This window comes from Enhydra lutris, unplaced genomic scaffold (genome assembly GCF_002288905.1).
Source record: "Enhydra lutris kenyoni isolate GAN:26980312 unplaced genomic scaffold, ASM228890v2 scaffoldscaffold67, whole genome shotgun sequence".
Classification (NCBI taxonomy): domain Eukaryota; kingdom Metazoa; phylum Chordata; class Mammalia; order Carnivora; family Mustelidae; genus Enhydra; species Enhydra lutris.
In genome coordinates, this window is record NW_019154151.1 from 6,673,016 (window position 1) to 6,691,700 (window position 18,685).

An 18,685-nucleotide genomic window follows, 5' to 3' on the forward strand; every position below is an offset into this window, starting at 1 on the left:
TTATCTTATTTAAATTCAATTAATTAATATACCATGTAGCATTAGTTTCAGATATAAAATTCAGTTATTCATCAATTGCATATAACACCCAGTGATCATTACATCACATGCCCTCCTTAATGTCCTTCACCCATTTACCCCATCCCCCCATGAACCTCCCATCCAGAAACTCTGTTTATTTCCTATAGTTAAGAGCCTCTTATGGTTTGTCTCCCTGTTTGATTTCATTATATTTTATTTTCCCTCCCCTCCCCTATGATCCTCTGTTTTGTTTCTTAAATTCCACATATCAGTGAAATCATATAAAAATCATCTTTCTTTGATTGACTTATTTGCTTAGCACAGTACTCTCCAGTTCCATACATGTTGTTACAAATTGTAAGATTTCATCCTCTTGGTGGCTGAGTAATATTCCCTTGTGTATATATACCACATCTTTATACATTCATCTGTCAATGAACATCTGGGCTCTTTCCACAGTTTGGCTATTGTAGACATTGTTGCTATAAACACAGGTGCAGGTGCTCCTCCAGATCACAACATATGTATCCTGTGGGTAAATATCTAGTAGTACAATTGCTGAGTCATAGGGTAGCTCTATTGTTAGCTTTATGAAGAACCTCTAGTGTTTTCCAGAGTGGCTGTATTAGCTTACATTCCCACCAAAGTGTAAAAGTGTTCCCCTTTCTCTGCATCCTCATCAACATCTGTTTTTTTTCTGACTTGTTCATTCCAGCCATTCTGACTCATATGAGGTGGTATCTCATTGTAGTTTTGATTTGTATTTCCCTGATGCCAAGTGATGTGGAGCACTTTCTCATGTGTCTGTTGGCCATTTGTATGTCTTGTTTGGACAAATGTTTGTTCATGTTTTCTGCCCATTTTTTGACTGGATTTTTTTGTTTGTTTGTTTTTTGGGTGTTGGGTTTGATAAGTTCTTCATAGATCATGGATACTATTCCTTTATCTGATAAGACATTTGTAAATATCTCCCCCATTCTGTAGTTTGTCTTTTGGTTTTGTTGACTGCTTCCTTTGCTGTGCAAAAGCTTTTAATCTTGGTAAAGTCCCAATAGTTCATTTTTGCTTTTGTTTCCCTTGCCTTTGAAGACATGTCTAGCAGGAAGTTGCTGCCTGTGTTCTCCTCTAATTTTGATGGCTTCTTTTAGAATTTTTTTTAATATAAATCTATTTATGGACATTTTATAAAATAATACTTTGGATAATAGAGGCTCTAATGGCTTGTTTGGAATCATCATAGACCATCAAGTCTCAATGTTTCCTATATAATAAAGCTACTTTTCTTTTTTCTCAAATGCCTTATCTTTTATAGCCCCATGCTATAGAGGATGGATATAAATGAATGAAGGATTTTTTTTATTTGTTTTTGTAGTATTGAATCAACACATATTAAATAGTGATATTTAGTGTGTGATAAGGCTACCAGCACTCCCATTTCTTGCTCTCTAAAGTGGCAATATTGACAGTCGTGACTGAATGGATTTTCAGGGATTCAGACTTCCTAAACCCAAATCTTGGTTCTATTATTTATTAGTTTTATGGCCTTAGGCCAGTTGTTTATATTCTCTATACCTTAATTTGCTCATTGATAAAGTAAGTATAGTAATAGTGTTAATCTCCAGGTTGATTTAGTGAATATATAATAAGTTAATAAATTTGAAAAAGTTAGGAAAGTACCTGCTATAAAACAAGGGACTCAATAAATTTTAGCTCTCATCATCATTACTAATGTTTCATAAGGTGATGACTAGACAAAAGAAATTTGAATAAAATGAACAAATGTTGGTTGGGTAAAACATGAAATTTGATCATATATTTAATGTACTTATTTACTACCTGATGCAAGATTCTAGGAGTATTGAGCTTGGATTCAAGAGGATACAGTGTTTGAATAATGATTGATTTGGCTCATAGTCTCTGAATTTCAGTTCCCCCTCCCTCAAATAAAAGTCATAATCTGTCCTGTCTTCCTTCAAGACCTGTTGGGAAAACCAAATTAAAGAATATCTTTGATAATGTTTTCATACTGAAAAGCTCAACACAAATTTGAAGGTTATTTTCAAAATGGCCTTAAGCTCAATTGCTTAAAGAAATATTGAGCCATACTTTGAACCACAACATTTGGATGCCTGTGATTTTGTCCCTAGAGTGTTTTGTTTCTTCTAAACAGAGTAGAAATACTACTACCGAACAGTCAACTGATCAAGATTCTCTTTCTTGGACTGCCATCTATTAGCTGTGCAACCTGGGAAATTCACTTCCTATTTCTGTGTCTTAGTTTCCTCATGTAAAATTAATACCTGGAGTCATTTGATCTCTAAAGTGCTTTCCAGTTCTGACATCCAAGAACATTAATTAATCTCTGGAATTAACTCTGATAGGTTTCCAGAGAAAGGGGAATGGCATGTATTACTGAGGGTGCTTCTAAAGTCAGCAGTGAAATTATATTTTTACTTGAACTCTTGAGTTCCATCAATACTGATAGCCACAAGGGTACACACAAAATCAGGCTCTGATTATAGTCCAAAATTTGACCAGAGCCTAGGTAATATAGCTGCTGTAATAAGTCTCCAAAAAATTTCTTATACTGGAAAGATATTCATAAAGCCATTTTTAGACTTTATTTGTAGACTCCTAAAGATGTGTGGTCCCCTTGGTGCTTCCCTCCTGGAATTAAAATGAGGTCTTATTTAGAACTACTCAAGCTATATTCATGGGAGCTCATTATGTGCTATACCCTCCAGAGCAGTATTTCTGAGACTTCAGGTGGTAGGTGACTTAAATGAGGAAGTTAAATATCACTGACTGCCCTGCTGTAGCTTTGTTGAGGTTTCCACAGGGTATGGGGTAAGTCATTTGGAGATTTTAGGCTCTCAGTAGTCCTCTTAGGAAAGTTGGAGCAATTACTTTAGAGGCAAACATGGACTAATCATTTTGAAATTTCAGTTTAAGCCCACAGCCTTTTTGAGTTAGACAAGCACTAAAATGATCACAAGAGATTCATGTCTCAGGGCCTTGTGACAGGCCACAGCCTAGCATTGCTGACAAATTTTTCAGTACCACACATGTAAAACTGCTTTCCTTACTTCCCCACTCTAAAAAGCTCATTGCCAGAGATCCAAGTAACTTTTATAGTGTAGATAATACAGTCCTTATGACTAAAGGATCCTATGAACTTGAAGAGGATATCTTCATTCCTGAATAGTTATTAATAAAAACGGGGCAGCCAGACATATTATTTAGCACTGATAAGACTCATCATTCATGGCTCCGAACTTACAAAATTTATCATTTGATTTGTAAACTTAAGAATGAGTCTTACATCTAGAAAAGTAACTTCAGTACCCTTTATTACAGTACTCAATATTGAACTGTGACATTAAGGTTAATTATAAGCAATTCAATAATGGAGCCCTCTTTTGACTTTAAAAAAAATGTCATGGTAGGTAACATTCACATGAGTGAAGCATTTAGGGCTAAATATGCTGAGAGATTAAGTGTACATTTCCATTGGTTGCCTGGAAAAGAATCATTCCTGTCTTAGACACTAGAGTCAGGAACTGGGAAATAGTTCTAAAGTGTTTCCAGTTCTTAAAATTGGTATTTCAAGGCTAGGTTGGCCAAGTGAAAAGTAGAGTGGGCTCTCCAAATGGGAGCTGTGCTATGGAATTATTTTTAGGTTTTAGAATGTTTTATTGGTCAAACTTAAATAAGTTGGAAATCCACAGAGTCTTGCTTCATAAGGGGATCTCTTAAGAGTACTTCTGTAGAACATCGCCTGACAATTCAAATACATAAGAAAATATGTTTTCTCTAAATCTGGTTAAAAGAGTCATTTCCATTACTCAAAGCTTATTTAACTACATTTTATTTTGTTATTTATTTCAAGAGCTACTTTTCTTTGTCTAACTAAAGCCTAAGTACCTTTCGAGCAGGGGACAGACCATATTTCACTTGCACCCATGCCCCAGTGGTGCTCGAGCCCACTCTTTTGCCCATGTAGGTGCTCAATAAATCCCTTGTGAGTGACTCCTTTTCTTCATACGTACAAACTAGGAGCCATATGTAATTGGATAGCCTAGGGAGTTTATCTAATTCTAAAATGTTAATTTCTGAGCTAATTGTTATTCAGATTTGGCTTCTCTGATAGTGTCTACTAAGGAGAGAAGAGAAAATGCTCCTTCCTGGGGTCATTTGACTTCATAATCTGCTTCTTCCTGAAACAATGAAGTTGAAACTTTTTTTTTTTTTAATCTGCCAGGCTTTCTAAATGCTAAATACTTGCATACAATTGTACTCAATATGAAACACCATCTCTTTCGGGAAGGAGGCGCTCATCCTAGTTCTGTGTAAGATCAAGTTACCAGATCAGTTAGTGCACAGTAAGGCATTCTGTTGCTGGCTGGATCTCATTGTCTGAGAGTTAATGATAAACTGAATGTCATCTAGTTCATAAGCTTCTAATGATGACCGGCTGGTGTTTATAGGTCTTCTGCCAATAAAAGCATCCAAAAATGACAAATGTAACTGGATCAGTAAGCATTTGGCTTAAATTCACTGTCAATTAGAAATCAAATGAGAGATTCCAGATCTTTTTTTTTTTTGAAGTGGTGTGTCTATCAAATTTCGACCCCAAACGATCCCTGCAATGCAGCAAAAAAGGAGCATCATTTGAAAAACTCATTCAAGATGAGAAAAGGCTATTTTCTCACTGTTTTCATTTCTAAACGGTTCCAGTTTTTGTATTCTTTTCCAAATGTTAATATTGCTTAACCTAATGGAAACAGACTTGAGTGGAGAAGAGGAAGTGTTCCATTTTAACTTGACTTCTAAAGACAAAAAAAACAGTATGAAAAAAAAATGGGTGTAGGAGATAAGCTTTCTATGAAAAATTATTCCAAATCCAAATGTGGAATTATCAAGTTCCTACTTTTATGTCACTGACTGGTTAAAATTCAGGTTATCCTTTAACTGTGTATTCAGTGATAAACATAGTCTTAAGGACTGTAGAGAAGCACCGGAGGGATAAAAGATATAGTCTCTATCCTAGCAGAAAAAAATGATGAGATTTGAGACAGTCAGGAGACACATTTAAGGACTGCCTAATCAATAAGTGCAGATTCACATTTGGCACTGGGAAGTCAGTGCAAATGGAATTCTTAGTGAACAAAAGGGGGATTGATCACAGATCATTTCTAGAATATCTGTTGAGTTTAGTAACTTCCATTCAAACCTATAACCAGGACTCTTGTCCAGTCAGCCATTGTCTCTCAAATGGACTATGAAAGACATGCCTAACTGGTTTCAATTCTTTCTGTCTTATACCCTTCCTGTTAATATCCTACATAGTAGTTGAGCTGGCTTTTCTAAAATATCCTATGTGGTAGTCAAACTGGCTTTTCTAAAATGCAAGCAGAAATTTGTCATTCTTTTCCCAAAGTTCTTGCACAGCTTCTTATTTCTCTCAGGATGAAGTTAAAGCTACTTATCATTTGCCAAATAAATGCCCCTAAAAAAGTTTTATGATCTGATCATAAAAAAGTTGACTTCTTCCTCATTTTTTATTATTCTCATTACTCTAATCTATGAATAATTCATTCATTTATGCTTTTATTCAACAAATACTTATTGAGCACCTAGTGTACATTAGGGACTATTATAGGTACTGATGATAAAACAGAAGGAAAAGAAGGTATTAAACATTTTCAGTCTTCACTAACATTACATTCCAGTGGAAGCTACAAATTCAAAATCTCTAAGGCATAACCTTTTTCAATGTGTTTAAAAAAGAGCAAGGAACTGGAACACCTGGGTAGCTCAGTCCATTGAGCATCTGACTCTTGGTTTCAGATCAGGTCATGATATCAGAGTTGTGTGATCTAGCCCTGCATCAGGTTGCATGTTTGATGTGGAGTCTGCTTGGAGTCTTTCCCTCTTTCCCTCCCTTTCCCTGTGCGCTCTCCCCCTGCTCATGCTCTCCCCCTGCTCATAAAAAATGTTTTATTTATTTATTTAGAGGAAGGGAGTGCACAAGTTGGGGAGGGGCAGAGGGAGAAGGAGAAGCAGACTCCTCACTGAACAGGGAGCCTGACATGGGGCTTGATCCCAGGACCCCAAGATCATGAGCTGAGACAAAGACAGATGCTTGACCTACTAAACCACCCGGGTGCCCCTAAATAAGTAAAATCTTAAAAAAAAAAAGAGCAAGTGATGAATGTGGTTGAAGACATACGAGTGAGAGGGAGAGTAATAGGTGAGGCATTCAAGGAAGGGAAAGTTTGTGGAGGCTTTGTGGGCCATTATGAGGACTTGGTTTTTATTCTTAGTGTACTGAGTAGCCATTGCACACTTTGAGCTGAGAAACATTATGGTCTTACTTGCTTTTCCAAATATTCAGATTCCTTGGTTTCCTATTATGTTGCTTTTCACAAATGAGGTATGATTTATGTACATTAAAATTCACTTTTTTAAATGTTCAGTCCTGAGTTTCAAAAATACATATGATTATGTAATTACCATGATAATCGAGATATGGAAGAATTTCACTGCTTTCCAAAATTCTCTTCAGCCCCTTTGTAGTCAACACCTACCCCATGCATAGCAATTGGTAACCACTGATCAGTTTCCTACTTTATAATATTGCCTTTTCCATGTGTTATATAAGTGGGATCATAGCATATACAGCTTTTTGAGTATGCCTTCTTTTACTTAGGAAATAAATTTAAGACTCATTCATGTTGTTGCATGTGTATCAGTGATGCATTCTTGTTTATTGCTGAATATAATTTCATTGTATAGATGCACCAGTTTGTTTATCATTTCCTCTTTGGCAGGACTTTTGTGTTTTTTACACTTTTTGGCATTATAAACAATAAATAATGTTATGAACATTCACATAAAACTCTTTCTCTGGACATGTTTCCTTTTTCTTGAATAGATACCTAAAGGTGGGGTTGTTGGGTCTTATTTTAAGTATATGGCAAATTGTTTTTCCAAAGTGGTTGTATTATTTTACATTACTATCAGTAATGTATTAATGTTATCACTTATCATACTTGACAAAATTCATTAGTTTTTTTCCCATCTTAATATACCTATAGTGGTATCTCTTTGTGGATTTATTTTGCTTTTCCTCCATGTAGTGACATTGAATATCTTCTCATATGTTTACTTGCCATATATATATACATTTTTGGGTCAAGTTTCTATTCATATCTATTCTATTCAGATCGGCCCAGTTTGTTTTATTGAGTTGTTTGTTTGTTAATATTGAGTTGTAAGGTTCTTTATATATCCTAGATTCAACTCTTTCACTGATACGAATTTCGAAGTTATTTTCTCCCATTCTGTAGTGTACTCTTTCTTTCATTTATTAACAGTTTCTTTGCATTTTACATCTTATTGACATACAATGTACATCCACTAAACTGTACATATTTAAACTATGCAACTTGATAAATTTTGACATATACATACATACATACATGAAATCATTACCACATTTAAGATGGTGAACATATCTATCATCCCCCAAATTTCTTCATGCCTCTTTGTAATTACCCCTCCATCCCTCCATGCTCCTTATTCTCAGGCAACTACTCATCTATTTTCTGTCATTCTTGAATAGTTTGTGGGTTTTAAAATGTTATAAAATATACAATATTTTATATATACTATATATATACAATATTTATATACATATATATTTACATACATATATATGTATATATATATACAATATTTACTTTTTTATTGCATGGCTACTTTGATTCAGATAATTATTTTGAGCTTCGTCCATGGTATTCTGTTCATTAATCATTCATTCATTTTTGTTAGTTTTATTTCATTATATGGATATACTGTAATTTAGTCAGTCATTTGTTGATGAGCATTTAGATTGGTAGAAGTATCTTTTAAAAAACAAACAAATTTTGAGGAATTTAATTTTTTACTTTTATTTTAACAATTTTACATTGTTTGTATCTAAGACATTGTTGATCCCTGCTTATAAGTTTATAAGTGCATTTATAAGTGACCCCTGCTTATAAGTTTATAAGTGCATTCTCTTGCATTTTATTTTAGAAATTCAATGGCTTTTGATTTTACATTTAATTCTATGTCATTTTAGTATATGATGCAAGATCTGGGTTGAGGTCTTTTTTTTTGCATGTGAGTTTCCAATTATTAAAGCAACATTGTTGAGAGAGTATATTTCATCATTTGTCTTTTCATCTTTGTTGAGACTCAATTGACCAATACAGCACTGTATTGAATAGTGTGTCTTCCAATTTTGCTCTTCTTTCCTAAAATTGTTTTAAATATTTTAGATACCTTGATTTTACATAAATATTTTATAAATAGCTTATTTTTTTCTATAAATTGCCTTGAATTTAAACATCAGTTGGGAGAAAAATGACATATTAACAATATTGAGTCTTCCAAACCATATAGTCTATCTCTCCATATAGATGGGTCACCATTGACTTTCTCCTCAGTGCTTCGTCATTATTCAACATACAGTTACTGCACACATTTTCAAAAATTTACATCAAAGTAATTCAAAGAACACTACATTTTAAAATTTAATTTCTAATTTTTCATTGCTAGTGTTGAGAAATACAAATGATTTTTAAATGTTGGCCTTTTATCTTCTAAGTTTGTTGAATTAATTTAATAGATCTGAACTTTGAATAGACAGACTCCTTAGGAGTTTCTATTTAGAAGATCATGTCATATGAAAATACAAGTAGTAGTATTTCTTTCTCATTTGAATTATTTTCTTTTAAGTTTTTATTTAAACTTTTCTTAGTTAATATGTAGTGTAATATTAATTTCAAGTGTACAGTATAGTGATTCAGCATGTCCATATGGTACTGGGTGCTCATCACAACAAATGTATTCCTTAATCCCAGTCACCTATTTAATCCACCCCCACCTGCCTCCTTTCTGGTAACCACCAGCTTTTCTCTATAGTTAAGAGTCTGTTTCTTGGTTTGCTTCTTTTTCTCTCTTTTTTTGCTCATTTGTTTTGTTTCTTAAATTCTACATATCAGTGAAGTCACATGTTGTTTGCTTTTCTCTGACTGCCTTATTCTGCTTAGCATAATAATTTCTAGCTCTATTCATATCATTGTAAATGACAAGATTTTATTTATTTTTTTTTTTTTGGTCAAGCAGTATTCCATTGTGTGTGGGGGGGTATGTGTGTGTACCTATATATCTACTTATATGTCTGTAGCTATATAACATCTTCTTTATCCATTCATCAGTCAATGGACACTTGGGTTCTTGGGTTCTTTCCATAATTTGGCTATAGTAGATAATGCTGCTATAAACATCAAGATGCACATATCCCTTTGAATTAGTATTTTTATATTCTTTGGGTAAATACTAGTATAATTGATGGATCATAGGGAAGTTCTATTTTGAACTTTTTGAGGAATCTCCATACTGTTTTCTAGAGTGGCTGCACCAGTTTTTATTCCCACCAACAGTGCAAGAGGTTTCCTTTTTCTTCACGTTGTCACCAATACCTGTTGTTTTTACGTTGTTGATTTTAACCATTCTGACATGTGTGGGTGATATCTCATTGTAGTTTTGATTTGTGTTTTCCTGATGCTGAGGGATGTTGAGCATCTTTTCATGTGTCTGTTGTCCATCTGGATGTTTTCTTTGGGAAAATGTCTATTCATTACTTCTGTCTATTTTAATTGGATTATTCACTTTTGGGTGTTGAGTTTCATCAGCTCTTTATATATTTTGAATATATCCCTTTATCAGATAAGTCATTTGCAAATATCTTCTCCCATTCCATAGGTACCTTTTAGTTTTGTTGTTTCCTTTGCTGTGCAGAATCTTTTAATCTTGATGAAGTCCCAATAATTTATTTTCGGTTTTGTTTCCCATCCTTCAGGAGACATATCTAGTAAGAAGTTGCTATGGCTGATGTTCAAAGAGGTTACTGCCTGTGTTCTCCTCCTGGATTTTTGTAGTTTCAGGTCTCACATTTAGGACTTTAACCCATTTCAAATTTATTTTTGTGTATGATAAGAAAGTGGTCCAGTTTCATCCTTTTACATACTGTTGTCCAGTTTTCCCAGCACCATTTGTTGTAGAGACTCTTTTTTCCACTGGATATTCTTTCTTGCTTTGTCAAAGATTAATTCCCCATACAGTTGAGGGTTTATTTCTGGGTTTTCTATTCTGTTCTATTGTTATGTTCCAATTTCTGTCTCAGTACTGTACTGTTTTGATCACTACAGGTTTGGAATAAAACTTGAAGTCTGAAACTGTGATGTCTCCAGTTTTTCTTTTCATTTTTTTTTAAAGTTATTTATCTAAATTCCAGTTAATTAACATAGTTTAATATTAGTTTCAGGTGTACAATTTAGATCAACACTTACATACAACACTCAGTACTCATCACAACAAGTTCACTCCTTAATCTCCATCACCTACTTAACCCATCATTCCACCCACCTCCCTTCTGGTAACCATGACTTTGATCTCTATAGTTAACAGTCTGTTTATGGTTTTCCTCTTTTTATTTTTCTTTTTCAGAATTGCCTTGATGATTCAATTTCTTTGTGCTTCCATACAAATTTTAGGACTGTTTTTTCTAGCTCTCTGAATAATGTTGGTATTTTGATAGAGATTGTGTAGATTGCTTTGGGTAGTATAGACATTTTAACAATGTTTGTTCTTCCAATCCATTAGTATGGGATGTATTTCCATTTCTTTGTGTCACATTTATTTTTTAAAGATTTATTTATTTACTCTAAAGAGAGGGAGAGAGCACAGGAATGAGGGGTGAAAGAGCCTTAAGTAGATTCTAGCTGAGCATAGAGCTTGATGCAGAATTTGATCTCATGACTGTGAGATCACATATTGAGCTGAATTCAAGAGTCAGACACTTAACTGACTCTGGCACCCAAGCACCTCCACATTCAATTTCTCTTATTAGTGTTTAATAGTTTCTTTTTTTTTTTCTGATCAAAATGGTATGAAAGTAGAAGTCAACCACAGAAAAAATTTGGAAAGTTCACAAATACATTGAAGTTAAACAGCATGTTACAATGAACAAGTCAACCAGGAAATCAGAAAAGAAATTAAAAAAAAATACATGGAAGCAAATGAAAATGAAAAAACGATGGTCCAATACTTTCAAGATGCAGCAAAAGTGGTCCTAAGAGGGACGTATAGAGCAATACAGCCCTGCATCAAGAAGCAAGAACAATATCAAATAAACAATCTAACCTTATACCTAAAGGAGCTAGAGAAAATAACAAAAAATGGAGCCTAAAAGTCAGTAGAAGAAGGGGAATAATAAAGATTAGAGAAAAAATAAATATTATACAAACAAACAAACAAACAAAAACAATAGAATCATGAAACCAGGAGCTGGGTCTTTGAAAACATTAATAAAATTGATTAACCTCTAGCCAGATGCATCAAAAATAAAATATAAAGAGTCTAAATAAATAAAATTACAAATGATAGAAGAGAACTAACAACTAGAACCAGAAAAATATTCACAATTATAAGAGAACATCATGAAAAACTATATGCCAACAAATTGGAAAACCTAAAAGAAATGGATACATTCCTAGAAATATATAAACTACCAAAACTGAAACAGTAAAAATAGAAAACTTGAACAGACCAAAAACCAGCAAAGAAATTAAATAAAAAAAAAAAAAAAAAAAAAAAAAAAAACCTCTCAACGAACAAAATTCCAGGCCAGATGACTACACAGGCAAATTCTACCAAGCCTTTAAAAAATAGTTAATAACTATTCTTCTCAAACAATTCAAAAAAAAATAGAAAAAGAAGGGAAACTCCCTAAATCTTTCTATGAGGCCAGCATTACCTACAGTATTCAACATAATATCAGAGAAAAATAAAACTGGATGGCTGACACTACCAGACTTCAAGAATTACGGCAAAGATATATTAATCAGGACATTGTGGTATTAGCAAGAGTAATTCAGTAATGTTGAAAGATACAAAATTAGTATACAGAAACCTGCATTTCATTACCTTAATAATGAAGTAGCAAAAAGAGAAATTAAGAAAACAACCCCATTTACAATTACCCCTAAAAGAATAAAATGCATAAGAATAAATTTAATCAAGAGATGAAAGACCTATATATTTTTAAAAGATTTTATATATTTGTCAGAGAAAGAAAGAGAGAGAGAGTACAAGCAGGGGGAGCAGCAAGCAGAGGGAGAAGCACATTCCCCACTGAGTAAGGAGCCTGATGTAGAACTTGATCCCAGGGCTCTGGGATCATGACCTGAGCCAAAGGCAGACACTTAACAAACTGAGCCAACCTGGCACCTCAGAAGACCTATATTTTGAAAACTATAAAACATAGATGAAATAAGTTGAAGATGACAGAAACAAATTGAAAGATAGTCCATGTTCATTGATAGGAAGAATTAATATTGTCAAAATTTCCATACTACCCAAAGCACTCTACAAATTCAATGCAATTCCTTCCAAAACCCCAGTAGTATTTTTATGGGAACTAAAAGAAGTTATCCTAATTTTTTAAAAAGATTTTATTTATTTATTTGACAGACAGAGATCACAAGTAAGCAGAGAGGCAGGCAGAGAGAAAGAGGGGGAAGCAGACTCCCCACTGAGCAGAGAGCCCAATGTGAGGCTCGATCCCAGGACCCCGGGCTCATGACCTGAGTCAAAGGCAGAGGCTTAACCCACTGAGCCACCTAGGCGCCCCTATCCTAAAATTTGTATGGATCCAAATAAGACTCCAAAATAGCCAAAATAATCTTGAGAAAGAACAAAGCTAGAAATATCATAATCCCAGATTTCAAGATCTACTACAAAGCTATAGTAATCAAAACAATATGTACGGTCACAAAAATAGACACATAGATCAGTGGAGTGGAATAGAAAGTCTAAAAATAAACTCATACTTAAATGGTCAATTAACCTATGACAAAGTAGGCAAGAATACCAATGGAGAATAGACAGTCTGTTCAATAAATAGTGCTGGGAAAATTAGACAGCTACATGCAAAAGAATAAAACTGGATCACATTCTTACACCATGCATAAAAATAAAAATGAATTAAGGATCTAAATGTGAGATCCGATCCCATAAAACATCAACAAGAAAAGATATACAATAATCTTTTAGACATTGGATTTAGCAACAGATTTATGGATATGTCTCCTCAGGCAAGGGAAACAAAACTCAAAATGAACAATCAAAACTACAACAAAATAAAAAACTTTTACAAAGAGAGGAATCAATCAATAAACAAGGCAGTCTGTTCAATGGGAGAAGATATTCGCAACTCATATAACTGATAAGAGACTAATATTCAAAATATATAAAAATAGACACAAGTCAACACCAAAAAAATCAATAATCTGATTAAAAAATGGCCATAGGGAGATGGAGAGAAGGGAGGTGGGGAAATTGGAGGGGGAGACAAACCATGAGAGACTGTGGGCTCTGAGAAACAAACTGAGGGTTTTTTGGGGGGAGTGAGTGGTTGGGTGAGCCTGGTGGTGGGTATTATGGAAGTCATGTATTGCATGGAGCACTCGGTGTGGTGCATAAACAATGAATTCTGGAACACTGAAAAGAAATAAAATAAAATAAAATGAAAAAATAAATAAGTGAAATAAAATTTTAAAAATGGCCATAGGACCTAAGTAGACATTTTTCCAAGGAAGACATACAGATGGCCAACAAACACATGAAAATATGCTCGACATCAATAATCATCAGGGAAATGCAAATAAAACACAAGGAAATATTATCTTATACCAGTCAGAATGGCTAGAATAAAAAACACAAGAAATAATGTGTTGGTGAGGTTAACCCTTGTATGCTGTTGGTTGAAATGTATATTGGTACAGCCACTTTGGAAAACAATATGGAAGTTCCTCAAAAAATTAATAATAGGGATCATCTGGGTGGCTCAGTCATTAAGTGCCTTTGGCTCAGGTCATGATCCCAGGCTCCTGGGATCGAGCCCCACATCAGGCTACTTGCTCATCAGGAAGCCTGTTTCTCCCTCTCTCACTCCCCTTGCTTGTATTCCCTCTCTCACTGTGTCTCTCTCCATCAAATAAATAAATAAAATATTTTTAAAAATTCATAATAGAATCACCTTCTGATCCAGTAATTCCACTACTATGTATTTACTAACAAAACAAAACAAAACAAAAACGCTAAATGAAAAAAAATGCACCCTATATTTATTGTAGCACTATTTACAGTAGCCAAGAAATGGAAGCATCAATGTGCATCAATAGATGAATGAATAAAGATGTGGAATATATATATATATATATATATATATATATATATATTCTATCTACCTATCTATCATCTATCTATCTATAATGGGATAGTACTTTAAAAAATTAGATCCTGCCATTTATGACAACATGGATGGACTTAGAGGATAGTATGCTAAGTATGATCAGAGCCAAAGGCAGACATTCAACAAACTGAGCCACCCAGGCACCCCAAAAGACCTATGTTTTGAAAACTATGAAATATAGATGAAAGAAGTTGAAGATGACACAAACAAATTAAAAGATAGTCAGAAATAAGTCAGAAAGAAAAAGATAGATATTATATGATTTCACCTATTTGTGGAATCTAAAAACAAACAAATGAGCCAAAAAAAATTCCAAAAAGCAGAATTAGATCCATTAATACAGAGAAAAAATTAATAGTTTCCAGAAGAGATGGGAATGAGACATGGGCAAAATGAGTAAAGGGGAGTGGGAGATACAGGCTTCCCTTTATGTGATGAATAATCATGAGGATAAAAGATACAACATAGGAAATATAGTCAATGGTATTGTAATAGCATTTTCTGTTGACAGTAGCTACATTTGTGATGAACATAGCATAACATATTAACTTGTTGAATCACTAAGTTTTATGCCTGAAACTAATGTAATATTGTTTGTCAAGTATAATTTTTTAAATAGTATGTAGACAAATAGATCATTGAAACAGAACAGAGAGCCCAGAATTAGGCCCCAATAAATACAGTCAATTAGTATTTGACAAAGGAGAAAAGATGATACAATAGAGCAAAGATAGTCTTTTCAATAAATTGTTCCACAATCACTCGACATCCACAGGAAAAAAGAAAAAAATGAATGTAGACATGATACCTAACACTTTTCACAAAAAAGAACTACAAATAGATCATAGACCTAAATGAAAAACACAAAACTATAAAACTTTTAAGATAACATAGAAAAAAAAAAAAAGGATGCTCTTGGACGTGGGGATGTGCTTTCCAATACAACACCAAAGACGTGATTCATGAAAGAAATAATTGACAAGCTGGACTTCATTAAAATTTAAAACTTCTACTCTATTAAAGATAATGTAAAGAGAATGAGAAGACACATCACAGACTGGGAAAATTACTTGCAAAACACACATCTTATCAAGGACAGTTATCAAGATACATAAAGAATTCTTAAAACTCAGGGTGCCTGGGTAGCTCAGTCAGTTAAGCATCTGCCTTTGGTTTAGGTCATGATCCCAGGGTCCTGGGATCGAACATTATGTCTGTGCTCCCTGCTCAGCAGGGAGCCTGTTTCTCCCTCTCCCTCTGCCTGTCCCCCAAGCTTTTCTCTCTCTCTCTCTCAAATAAATAAATAAATAAAATCTTTTTAAAAAAGTTCTTAAAACTCAAAAATAAAAAGACACATAACCTTATAAAAATGGGTCAAGGCCTTTAACAAACACCTTATTAAATAAGATATATAAGATACACAGATAGCAAATAAGCATATAGAAAGATGCTCAACATCATGTCATCAGAGAAATGGTTATTAAAATAATAATTGGATACCACTCTACACCTATTAGAACTGCCAAGATACATTTCACTGACAAAACCTAATACTGATGCAGATGTGGAGCAACAGAAACTCTCATGCAATGTTGGTGAAAACAAAAAATGTGATAACAATTGTGGAAGATGTTTTGGTGGTTTCTTACAAAAGTAAACATACACTTATTGTATAATCTAGCAATCATGTTCCTTACTATTTATCCAAAGAAGCTGAAATTTTATGTCAGCACAAAATCCTGCACAAGGATGTTTTTAGTAGCTTAATTTCTAATTGCCAAAATTTGCAAGAAAACAAGATGTCCATCAGTAGATAAATGGATAAATTATTTGTTATACATCCAGCTATAACAAAGAAATATTTGTTCAACACTAAAAGGAAATGAGCTGTAAGTCATGAAAAGACATGGAGGAAAGTAAAATATATATTACTAAATCAAAGAAGCCAATTTGAAAGGGCACATTCTGTATGATTCAAACTATATGATATTCTGTAAAAGGCAAAACTATGGAGACAATAAAAGGATTAGTGGTTGCTGAGGTGAGGCATGGGGAGAGATAATAGTCAGTGGAACACAGAGGGCTTTCAGAGCAGCAAAAATGCTCTACATCATACTGTAATGATGGGTATATGTATCATTTGTCCAAACCCACAGAATGTACAACACCAAAAATATACCATAATGTAAACCCTGGACTTGGTGAATATGATGTGTCATTGTAGGTTTATGAATTGTAACAAATGTAATCTTTTTTTAAAGATTTTATTTATTTATTTGACAGACAGAGATCACAAGTAAGAAAAGAGGTAGGCAGAGAGAGAGAGGGGGAAGGAAGCAGGCTCCCCACTGAGCAGAGAGCCTGATGCGGGACTTGATCCCAGGACCCTGAGATCATGACCTGAGCAAAGGCAGAGGCTTAACCCACTGAGCCACCCAGGCGCCCCACAAATGTAATCTTTTGATGGAGGATTTTGGTAATGGAGGAGATTATGCATGTGTGGAGGCAAGCAATATATGAGAAATCCCTAAATTTTGCTGTGAACTTAAAATTACTCTTAAAAAATAGTCCTAATAATTATAATACTAAGGCATATGGACCCAGAGGCTTTTTTCATTGAAAAACTATTATGTATGTTTTTTTTAAATTGATACAAAAATTTTCAGGTTATCTATTTCTTTTTGAATCAGTGTAGGTAGTTTCTTTCAAGGAATTAGTCTATTCTAAATTGTAGAATCAATGCACATTAAATTGTTGTTATTCCATTTGCATGTTCTTATGTATCAGTGGACACTATAATAACTTTCCTTCTGTTTATGGTATAAGTTCGCTCTTTTTTTTTTCCCTTGTTAGTTTGGGTAAAACTTTAAGAGTTCTATTAATCCTTTCAAAGTGTAATTGAATCAAGTTGTTCTTTTTCTGTTCTTAATTTCTGCTGTTATATTTATTGTTTCCTTCTTTCTGCATACTTTGAGTTTATTTTCCTCTTTTTCTTTTTCTAGTTTTTTAAAATGGAAGCTTAAATCATAGATTTTATTTTATTTTGTGGATTTTATTTATTTATTTGATGGATAGTGATCACAGGTAGGCAGAGAGGCAGGCAGGGAAAGAGGGGGAAGCAGGCTCCCAGCTGAGCAGAAAGCCCAATGCGGAGCTTGGTCCTGGCACCCTGAGATCATGACCTGAGCTGAAAGCAGAGGTTTAACACACTGAGCCACCCAGACACCCCAAATCATCAATATTAAACATTTCTTCCTTTCTAATACAGGCAGTGTTAAAACATTGCTTTCTAAATACTTTTCAGTTTGCATCTCAAAGATTTTGATCTGTTGTGTTTTCATTTGAATTGAATTAAACATATTTTCTGATTCTCAAGTTTCTAGCCGAACTCGAAAAAGACATGGAAGGTATTAAAGAAACACTCCAGGAGATATAAAAGCCCTTTCTGGAGAAATAAAAGAACTAAAATCTAACCAAATTGAAATTTAAAAAGCTATTAATGAGGTGCAATAAAAAATGGAGGCTCTCACTGCTAGGATAAATAAGGCAAAAGAAAGAATTAGCGATATAGAAGACCAAATGACAGAGAGTAAAGAAGTTGAGCAAAAGAGGGACAAACAGCTACTGTACCACAAGGGGAGAATTCGAGAGATAAGTGACACCATAAAATAAAACAACATTAGAATAATTGGAATTCCAAGAAGAAGAAGAAAGACAGAGGGGAGCAGAAGGTATATTTGAGAGAATTATTTGAGAGAAATTCCCTAATATGGCAAAGGGAACAAGTATCAAAATCCAGGAGGTGCAGAGAACCCCCCGCAAAATCAATAAGAATAGGTCCACATCCCATCACCTAATAGTAAAATTTACAAGTCTTAGTGACAAAGAGAAAATCCTGAAAGCAGCCCGGGAAAAGCAGTCTGTAACATACAATGTTAAAAATATTAGATTGGCAGCAGACTTATCCACAGAGATCGGGCAGGCCAGAAAGAGCTGGCATGATATATTCAGAGCACTAAACAAGAAAAACGTGCAGCCAAGAATACTTTACCCAGCTAGGCTATCATTGAAAATAGAAGGAGAGATAAAAAGCTTCCAGGACAAACAAAAAGTGAAAGAATTTGCAAACACCAAACCAGCTCTACAGGAAATATTGAAAGGGGTCCTCTAAGCAAAGAGAGACCCTAAAAGTAGAAGATCAGAAAGGAACAGAGACAATAAACAGTAACAGTCACCTTACAGGCAATACAATGGCACTAAATTCATATCTCTCAATAGTTACCCTGAATGTTAACG